General features: G+C 30.9%; 1 protein-coding gene across 2 annotated transcripts in view; it reads left to right on the top strand.

The window, feature by feature from the left end:
• The first annotated feature begins 2,267 nt into the window (after positions 1–2,267).
• LOC100573017 overlaps positions 2,268–9,885 on the top strand; it is a 39,522-nt gene continuing 31,904 nt past the window's right edge. The window contains exon 1 of one of the 2 annotated variants that reach the window (XM_029488048.1): positions 2,268–2,523. The gene's annotated coding sequence lies outside the window, so the exon portion shown is untranslated. The remainder of the gene's footprint in view (positions 2,524–9,885) is intronic. The other variant, XM_003244997.4, reaches the window with a different exon arrangement.

Below are 9,885 nucleotides of genomic sequence, written 5' to 3'. Positions count from 1 at the left end.
GACTAATAATTAATATTCAGAGTTTAATAAAGATAAAAAAAATGGAAATAAATTAATCGATTTTGTTGTAGGTATTTTTAATTTTTAGTGATGGGTGATTATATTGGTTTATTACTTATTCGTTATTAGCATTTAAATAAATAAGCATTTTTGGAAATGAATTTCTACGAACGTAGATTAATATAGTATTACACAATATAACCTATGTCATATTGTCATAAGGTATTGAATTGTCCGTATGAATATATTATCGGAATCACTGGTCAGTGGTCACTGGTAATAAGTTTGATACTCGGTCTCTATAAACTTTTGACTCTCATCAAGCTATCGAGGGCTAATAAGTAGTTACGATCAAATATAAGCTATTTAAATTTATTTTCTACAACTTATGAGATGTATTACAGGTACTTCATTGCAACACAGACGAAACAGAATCAAAAATTGACAAAGTGTATTACTAAGACTTATTTTCAAAGCCTCTTATGTAATACCAAATAGGGTGTCTATAATTCTAGTTATATTCTAGTCATCTGTATATAACTTTATAAACCTTGGCAAACAGATGTTTACTTTGAAAGTTTAGGTATTATCATAATATAATGTACAATTATTATAATTCATAACTACTGAACGTGTTTTCCGTCGCGGAGTATGTATAAACATAAATCAAATCGTGCAAAACAAATCTAATATATTTACGGACAGCACATTTTTTTTCACGATCGTTTGATATGTTTATGTTTGTTATAAATTATAATAATAATATGTTGTCAAATCGTATCAATTAAATATATACATTGAAAAGCGTGAGAGAGCTGTCAATAAATTGTTCGTAGACAGATAAATAATACAACATATAATATATTTATTTTCGTCCAATCGTCCGAATCTTATTTCGTTTTCCGTTATTGTCGACGTTTATTCAAAGTTTCGTCTGTGGTGAAACGTAAACGGTGTGGCGGCAGCGATTCGGTCCGGAAAAGCAATTTACCAGGAAGAATAGCGAAGAGAAATAGTTTTTATTTCCTCTCTTGTTTGGTGTATTTGGTTCCTCGCCCTCTGCCACCACACAACGGTTGAAATATTATCATAGTCTCGTCACGGGTCGGCTGCTCCGACGACGACGACGTACGCATATACACACACTCAGGTATATTATATCTTAAGATCGACGGGTACAACAAGAGTCGGGCGGAGGACGAAACATTTCGTCATACATTACAGGGTGGTCGAGATAGGGTGCTGTTGCGGAACACGATCGCATTTGTTACATTGTTACACCGACTTTGTTGTTATTGTTGTTGCAACTTGCAGTGCCAGGGTATACACATAAGCGTGCGCACGGGGTAGTCATGGTAGGCACTTGACTACTCTGCGAACTCTCCCCGGCCCTCATCAATAATAAATATTATTATTATGATAATTGATAGTAAATTATAAATTCATTTTTTACCACGGTAAATGTAGTTAAATGAGGTTACCCCATCCAAATTAGTTTTTGTAACTTAGGTGTGAATATGAATATTATGTATACGTAATATGTGTGTGTGTTAATGTATTTATGTATGACTACCCTACCAGAAATTCTGCGCACGCTTATGGGTATACACACATAGGTGCTCCGAATTATGTTGTTCGTAATATTATATATTTTAACTACACAATTTAACGACAGTATACCCATGACTTGTTTGTCTTGTTTGGTGTGATGGGTAACTATAATGAATGTTGGGGGAGAGGGTTGGGGGTCAGTGGTGAGAATCGCGTTAGGCCTATAATACTGCAATAGCAATCACACACATATTATCACGCGCAAAAATTGAAAATGGACACAATTGATCCAGCGGCGATTTATTTACGTTTCAATGTGGAAAACCACGTGATCTGCACGTAGCAAGATTTACGATCAATGCCCATAAACACTGTATCAATTATTGCCCTCGAAAATATAAATCATGGTTGCTCCGCCGTCGAATGTCCGGCGAATTCGTAATCTGCGGAAAACGGTCTACTGCAGTTAGCACGTGGTGGCAGTGGTACAATCGATTTTTTGACCACCCTGTATGACGGCGGTGGCAGCGAAAGGGCCAAGCGGGAGACTCCGGCGGCGGCGGTGGTGGTTGCGGCGAAGGGCCCGCGCCGCCGCCGGTCCACCCGTGTGCGCAGGTACAACCGCACCCGGTAATATCGAACTCTCTCGGCGGGGCCGAAGGAATCGAGCCGGCATCGTCGTCGTCGCCATCGCCATCACCGCCACCGACGTCGTCGTCGTCACCGCCGCCACTGCCACCACTGCCGCCACCGTCGTCGTCGTCGTCATCGTCGCCGTCGCCGCCGTCGTAGTCGCCACCGTCGCTGGCGCCGCCGAGCTGTATATCATATATTCCGTACCCCGCCGGACGACAGACCGGAGAGTGTTCCCGGCGATCGCGCTCGACACACGCAGCAGCAGCAGCACGAGCGTCACGAGCACCCCGCAGCAGTCGTCAACGACAGGGTCCTGTACGGTGGTGGCCGCGTAAGGTAATATCCGATCACGACCGCCATATATATTTTAACAATATTTTCCTATTTTTGTATCGTTATCATTGCCAGTGTACATCAAGCAAGTTGTTGTGGAGGTACAGAAAACAAACGATTGACACTAAAAAATCGTTTACTAATTACTATAGTATACTATTCGCTCATATCACTAATCAGCTTATTTTCTACAGTTTATCTTTACGGGGTATCCCGTTGTAGTCTGTAACCTATGAGTTTTTTTTATATAATATTCGTTTTGTTGGGGAATATATTTTGATAAGGAAAAGTAAACGGTATGTTGTTGTTATTGGTGCCTTCGCAAAACCTCGCTTATATTATCACATGATATCGTGGAACATCGATCACCAGAGATGTTACAGGCTATTATAGTGATGTCCTCCTCCTACCACTCTGACCGTCACCGGTTTACAATATTTCCATTAATATTATACGCCGGTGATGATAATATAATAAATCGGCCAGCGCCTTTTCCTCGCACCCGGTCGTCTTTATCGGCGGTCGTCGACGTGTACCAACGTTATCGCCGCTGAACTCACGCTTAGGTAGGGACATAATCACTAACGTCAAGTCCCGACGATAGTGATAATATTATGATAACAATTTAGTACATATATAGTACACTATCTGAGAGTGGGTAGCTGGCCGTGAATCGGACGTCGTGTCAGCCGTCAGCTATAAATCTTACGCCGTAATATTAATAATTATAATATAATTTCAATATAGGTAAAAAATATCTAAACGATCGAGTTGACGTCCCACGCGACCGTGTAAGTGTGTAACGTGCTCCCCGGGTGTCTGCGGCCGTAGATAAAAGTCATCATAATTTTTTTTCCTCGTTTCGTGTTGAGGTTTTCGTTCGTTATATTTTGCTCGATCGCATTCCGATTCGCCTCCGCTATATTGTACTGCAAAATACGATGTCGTACATGCATATTATATTATATACAACTATTATACCTATATATTAGATTTAGAGACGATAGTTAAATAGGTAGATCCGATAACACGCGTAACGTCTGACGGAATTTTGCAAGGAAATTGTCTGCTGATAATTTAACGACGTCGTGTTCACACACCGTTTGTCACGATTATGTCATTATTACGATTTACTAGTGTAGGTACTCGTGTATAATCTAAACGTTTAAATAATATACAAACATTAAAAAATTTGGTTAAATGTATAGTTTAATAACTACCTAATAAAATACATATCAATCGTGTTTAGAAATAAATAAATAATAATCAAAGCTAAAGTTTACACTGTTCAGCATTTAAATATTAAGGCTGAGTGAACGCGGCTGAACGTAGGCAAACAATAGGTACTTGTATAGTACTTAGCACACGCCGTTGTTTTTCAATTACCATTTTAATGTCAAATAATTTATAATGTTAATATTATGTAAATTTACTAAATTATAAATTGGGCTGGAAACAACTTGGGCTTATTGACTTATATTTTTTGGAAATAATTTTGATGTTTTACTTTCAGCGACACTTGTAACATCGTAACATTTTTATTGCTTATATTTATTCTTCAAACAAACTCTATTATAATAATGCCGTAGAGATCTTTGTTTGAGTTTTTTTTTTTTAAGGGGGTAAGCTATAGTAAGTATAATTTAATTTTGATTTTTTTATACTTGTTTTGGGATATATTCAATATAAATCCAAATTTTTGATTATCAGAAAAAATTAACGTATACATTATACCTGTAACCTGTTCGATGCGTATGAAAAATAAACAAATCATAATAAATACAGTATATATATATATTAATATATTATTTATAAATCATATATATTTTTCTGTGTGTGCAATATGACAGGAAACCTTTTTTTTCATTCCTAGTCGTTTACCAAAACAATTATTCAACTCCTTGATACTAAACGTTTTCTTATGTTTTTCTCACCAAACCATATATCTTAGATAATGCTTTTAACATTTTTTTTCTTGCTGTTTCTCAGGTTTCTCTTTAATTTTAAATGTTCATCCATTATCTATACCACATTTTTCTCTGTTTTTTTTTGTTTATTTTACATTCTCATTTTTATAGAGTCTAAATGCGATGACTAAAATTATCTACCGCCAATTTAAATAAAATATTTAATAAAAATATACCGAGAATCCTTAAAACAACATTGACAATTTTTTAATAAAAAATGAATAATTCATTCATGCATACATATTTTGTATTCATCATTATTTTTGAAATATTTATTTTCATATATTATACAATAGTACCTATTATTTCTTAAAACGTTATGAAGAAATTGTGAAAAAAGTAGAATGTTACATTGATTATGCATTATATAGATAATTTATACAATTTGATTAATATTAAATCTTAACTTAATTTTATTTCTTACGTCGTTGCATTAAATAATGCTTTATCAATATGAGTAATTTCAAATTGCAATATAAATTTAATGTATTTAGACTGACAATTGCAAAACTCATACCGGAATTACAAACTCTAGCCTCATCCTTAACGATCTCACCAAGATACTGCTCCATAATTCATGATAACATTTAAATGTGTCTTTTATTTATTATATAGATAATATTTTATAGGCAGACGCCAGGCATATCACATTTTTCTTATTTTTATGCAGTTGTTACTATAAAGTATTTTTCAATATGATAGCCAGAATTTCTAGCCCAGAAATTATATAGTAAACAACATCATCATGTTCTGACACTTTGATATTCTAATGAACCTGACTTTATTTAATTTTTTTTATGGTAAAACATTTGAATAACGATTTGGTATTCTATTACAATCCTCAAATACAAACATGATAAACTGAAATAATATGTATATTTCATTTTTTGTTTTATCAGAGCATAAAATAACATTACCAAACAAAAAAAATAACTTTATCGTATTAAAGAAATGTAGAAATGTGTATTGATTTAAACAACGTATCAATTAAATTTCATTGTTCCTGTTGTTTTTGCACTTAGATTTTTGTTTACATGTCAAAAAAGTTTTTAATAATGTTGTATAACAAAGTTTATGAAATGTTAATTGATTATGCCCAAACGATGACTGATTAAAGTAAATAATAATGGGAAAGTTTTAATTTTCGTTAATATTTCTCTTCGACAAACAACATAATTTGTATTAAAATAATAATTTCAAAACGATTTTACAATACATTACTCTTCTCTATATGAATTTATTAGTATCCTATGACGTTGTACATGAAATGTAAATTAAAAAAATACATGTATAATATTTGTACAAATGTAGACTAAATCCGTTTGACCGGATCTCATTTTTCACAAGGGTTAGAGTTCAAAGTGTTCGGTTTTCCTGACCTTTTTTCGAATCGGCTGCTGTTCAGTGAAATATGTAACATTTCCTAAAATAGAGGGAGAAAAATTACATTTAACCGCATAAATTATTCCAACACGGGAAAATTCTCCGGGGATAGTATAACGATAAATTACAGTCCTGAGGTGATTTGCAGCCAGTAAAATTTTTTAAATTTATGAAGCAACATCCAGTTGCATGTCAACGACATCGCAACTAATTTTTTAACGGAACCGTAAAAACTAATACAGACCTGTCACGAGTACAAGATTCTGCAACTTGGTGTATACATAATAAATATTTGGCTCTGTTCCAATGTTGCAAAGACGATAACAACCCACTAAAGTATAGAAAATTATGTTATTCATCATAATATAAAGTTAATAGTTGATATATAGATAAAAAAAATCTAATACATGTTATCGTGGGAAAGTACCTATACAGAAATATTAAATTACTACAATATAAAATCTATAATGTTGTGTTAGGTGAACTCGGTTAATTGGTAAATTGTAAGATGAACCATGTCTTATATTATTATTATTATTTTTTTTAAAGTTTTAAATTCGTCTTTATGTTTATCCTGTTGTATGAATATACCTAGTAAACTAAAGTAAATATTTTACAAGCAAATATAAATATAAGTATATTATGTATTATACTATTATCACTTAGACATTAGATATGAAACTTAATACTATCTATAATCTATATCTATTTTCTCTCACATTTTCCTGATAAATGTTAATGTACATTAATCGTATGTGTTTTTGTATTTATACAATATATACAAACAAAGATTTAAAGCTTGAATAACATTTAATCATCTACATAATATGAAATCAATTGTATATGTTATGAATTAAGACCTATGTGCCATCTTACCTTAGCCATGGTCCAATGTTCCACTGTGGGGCAAAAATCAATTTTTATTTTTAGTAAAAATGTATGTATTTACAATTAATAATAATATAGTAAAACTAATTAGAAATTTAGTAACTACATATAATTTTACATAATAAAGGATCGTTGTTTTTTCAATAAAATAAAATATCAACCCTTTTAGATACAATTAAAGTTAGGTGCTCCATCTTACTCGGTTTCCCCTACACCTAAGTTTGCAATTCATTTTAAGTAAATGCATTTATTAAGTCTTAAGTTTAACGTATATTTTATTCGTTTTATAATTAACAAATTACAAAACAATGAAAACTGTAAATAATAATTAAAGCGGATGCGTTATTTTTCCGTGAATACGCAACCACGCGAGTACTGTAGTATTTTCTTTTATCCCTTTACTAAGCTCAGTGCTTGTAAAGGAAGGGTATAGTAAATCCCCAGCGCCACATATTACCAAAAGCTCATAGTGACTTACCTACGTTATAACTTTCATAAAACGGATATTAGGATATAATATAATAAAGCGTTCTGAAATAGGTCTAAAGTGACTTAACGTAACCGTCCCTTAACTATAAGTACATTATAAAGCAGTTTCCATAAAAAATTCTCGATTACCTTTATATTAAATATCCAGACAAGGATGTAACATTATTATTTATTTTTAATCTAGGGTATACGGTAATCGTGTACAACTGCGTTTTGTTTAAAGATAGCTAATTCAAATTGTATTAAAATAATAACGCTATCGAGTCATTGGTCATATTATAGTATATAATTGGTGGTCATAATAAAAAAAAAATAATCATAACGAACCCACGTGTTAGGATATACCTATATACTGATAAGTCTTATACTCGCACGTGATATAACATTAATGTTGATAAAACATATTATATGACGTAGATGTACAAACCAAAGTTAATATTTAAAATGTATACGTAAATATTTTATAGCATGCACAAGGAGTAAAATATCATAATTTATTATTCAGTTATATTGGCATATCAAAAATGTATATTATTATAAAATTACTACGTATTATTATTATTAGTTGTAATCAATTTATTATAATGTTATTGATTGACATACTTATATATAATCAGGTCAATATTAATAGATATTATAATAGAAAACAATTACTTGATAGTGCAGATTGTAAAATGGAAATATAGGACACAAGCGCCAGTGTTTACCACCTACAAGTTAATTCACATTTATGCCTACTAAGTACTATTATATAGTAAAATAACAAATCGTTTTATAGGAAAGATAAAAGCGATGATAAACAAAATAATATATAAACGGTAACACGTGACATATGACATAGATTCATAGATTCGCATAAAAAAAGGATGAGAGAAAATGAAAGAGAGAAGCTTATCTACCTTTGTGATAAATGAACGTGAGATTGGACGAAGAACGAGAGAGAAACCAAAATTATTTGGACCCAGAAAATAAGGGATGTATATTGTGTGCCCAGTGCCCATTGCGTTAAAACGACTCTACGACCCTGAGTCAACGATTTTGCCAACAATGCGTATTGTCCGCAGAATACCACACATGTTATATTATAATATAACCAATTATTTTCTGAATAAATAATATCTCCAGAACCTTTTTATCGTACGACCATGTCATAATAATGGGCTATAGGATTTATACGCCATCCGCATGTTCACTATTCTAGAGCTTTTGTGCTAACATATTTCGTGTAGAAATCCCATGTATATACTATTATATTAAAAAATATATTATATACATGCTCTTATTTGTGTTTTGACGAACGAAACGGACATTACGCGAATAAAGTTTATATATAAATATTAATTTATGGATATCATTGATAAATTCTGTAGAACAGTAGAACCCATGTTCATTTAAAACGACTTAACAATGAGTACACATTAGTTATGCCGATAGAATTCCAAACCAGAGTGGTATCATCAAATACTTAAAATTTTAAACGTCAGAAATATTATTGATAATCATTCAAATATTATATATAATATATGTATATACCCAATTGTGTTAACAGTGATCAATAAAAAGATAAAAACTATTTTCAGACCAATTCATTTGTTTTAAACAAATTAAAGATAATTGTTTAGGTTACAGACAAATGCACACTTGCACACTGCAATACAAATTGCAAGCAAATTTGTATTATAACTGTGTTTACATTATACGGTATAGAGTATAGAATATTTCACAAAAATAGCTTTCACTTTTTATTTTCAATTTTGTTTCGTACATTTTTTTTTTTTTGAAAATTAACTATTCACAAAGAATTCATTATTAGAAATTATACAAATTAATTTTAATTTTAATTTAATTTTAAAATATTTAATTCAAATATTAATATCCACAAAACAAACATGATTTTACTATTTAAGTAAGAACGAAGAATTTATATTTCCTGTTGTCGTCTCTATTGAAATATGACTATTTCAGTTAACTATTTAGTTATCATAATAAATCGAAAAAAACCAAACTAATTAATATACGAGTAGGTATTATGAACAGTAACATACAGGTATCAATTGTATTATCTACCTTAGATAAAATTAAATTATTTAATACATTTAATTTAAAACCAAGTATAGCTACTGTTTTTTGGTAATAAAAGTCTACCGATGAAATGGATAGCCTCTTTCATCGTGTAATTTTGTTGTTATGCTATTATTATTATTACTATATTCATCATTCATCATTATTACCGACTGTAATATTATTGACTTTTATGTTGTAAAAACAAAATGTAAGTATACAAATATAAATAAATAAATACCTTCACTTTTATCATTCTAATAAATACCTACTTAATTAATTATATATTAACAACCTAAAATTAAAATGAGTAGGTACTTTGTTACATTTAGGTTGTGTGATGTAATGCTATGATGGCATGTGATTATAAATATTCATTTATATAAGTTTTATTTAAAATTATTGAAGAAAAATAAAAAAATATTTGAAATTTTATTGAATCAAATTTTAAGAATATTATTATTTAAGAATTTACATTTATTAAAAAATATAATATATGAGATACAAAATTAGAATTAGTGTTAACACTTGTATCCATGTACAACAAATTAAATTTTAACGTGTAAAGAAGCATTAA

Source organism: Acyrthosiphon pisum, chromosome A1 (assembly GCF_005508785.2).
Source record: "Acyrthosiphon pisum isolate AL4f chromosome A1, pea_aphid_22Mar2018_4r6ur, whole genome shotgun sequence".
NCBI classification, from domain to species: Eukaryota; Metazoa; Arthropoda; class Insecta; order Hemiptera; family Aphididae; genus Acyrthosiphon; species Acyrthosiphon pisum.
This window is presented reverse-complemented; position numbering and strand designations above follow the sequence as displayed.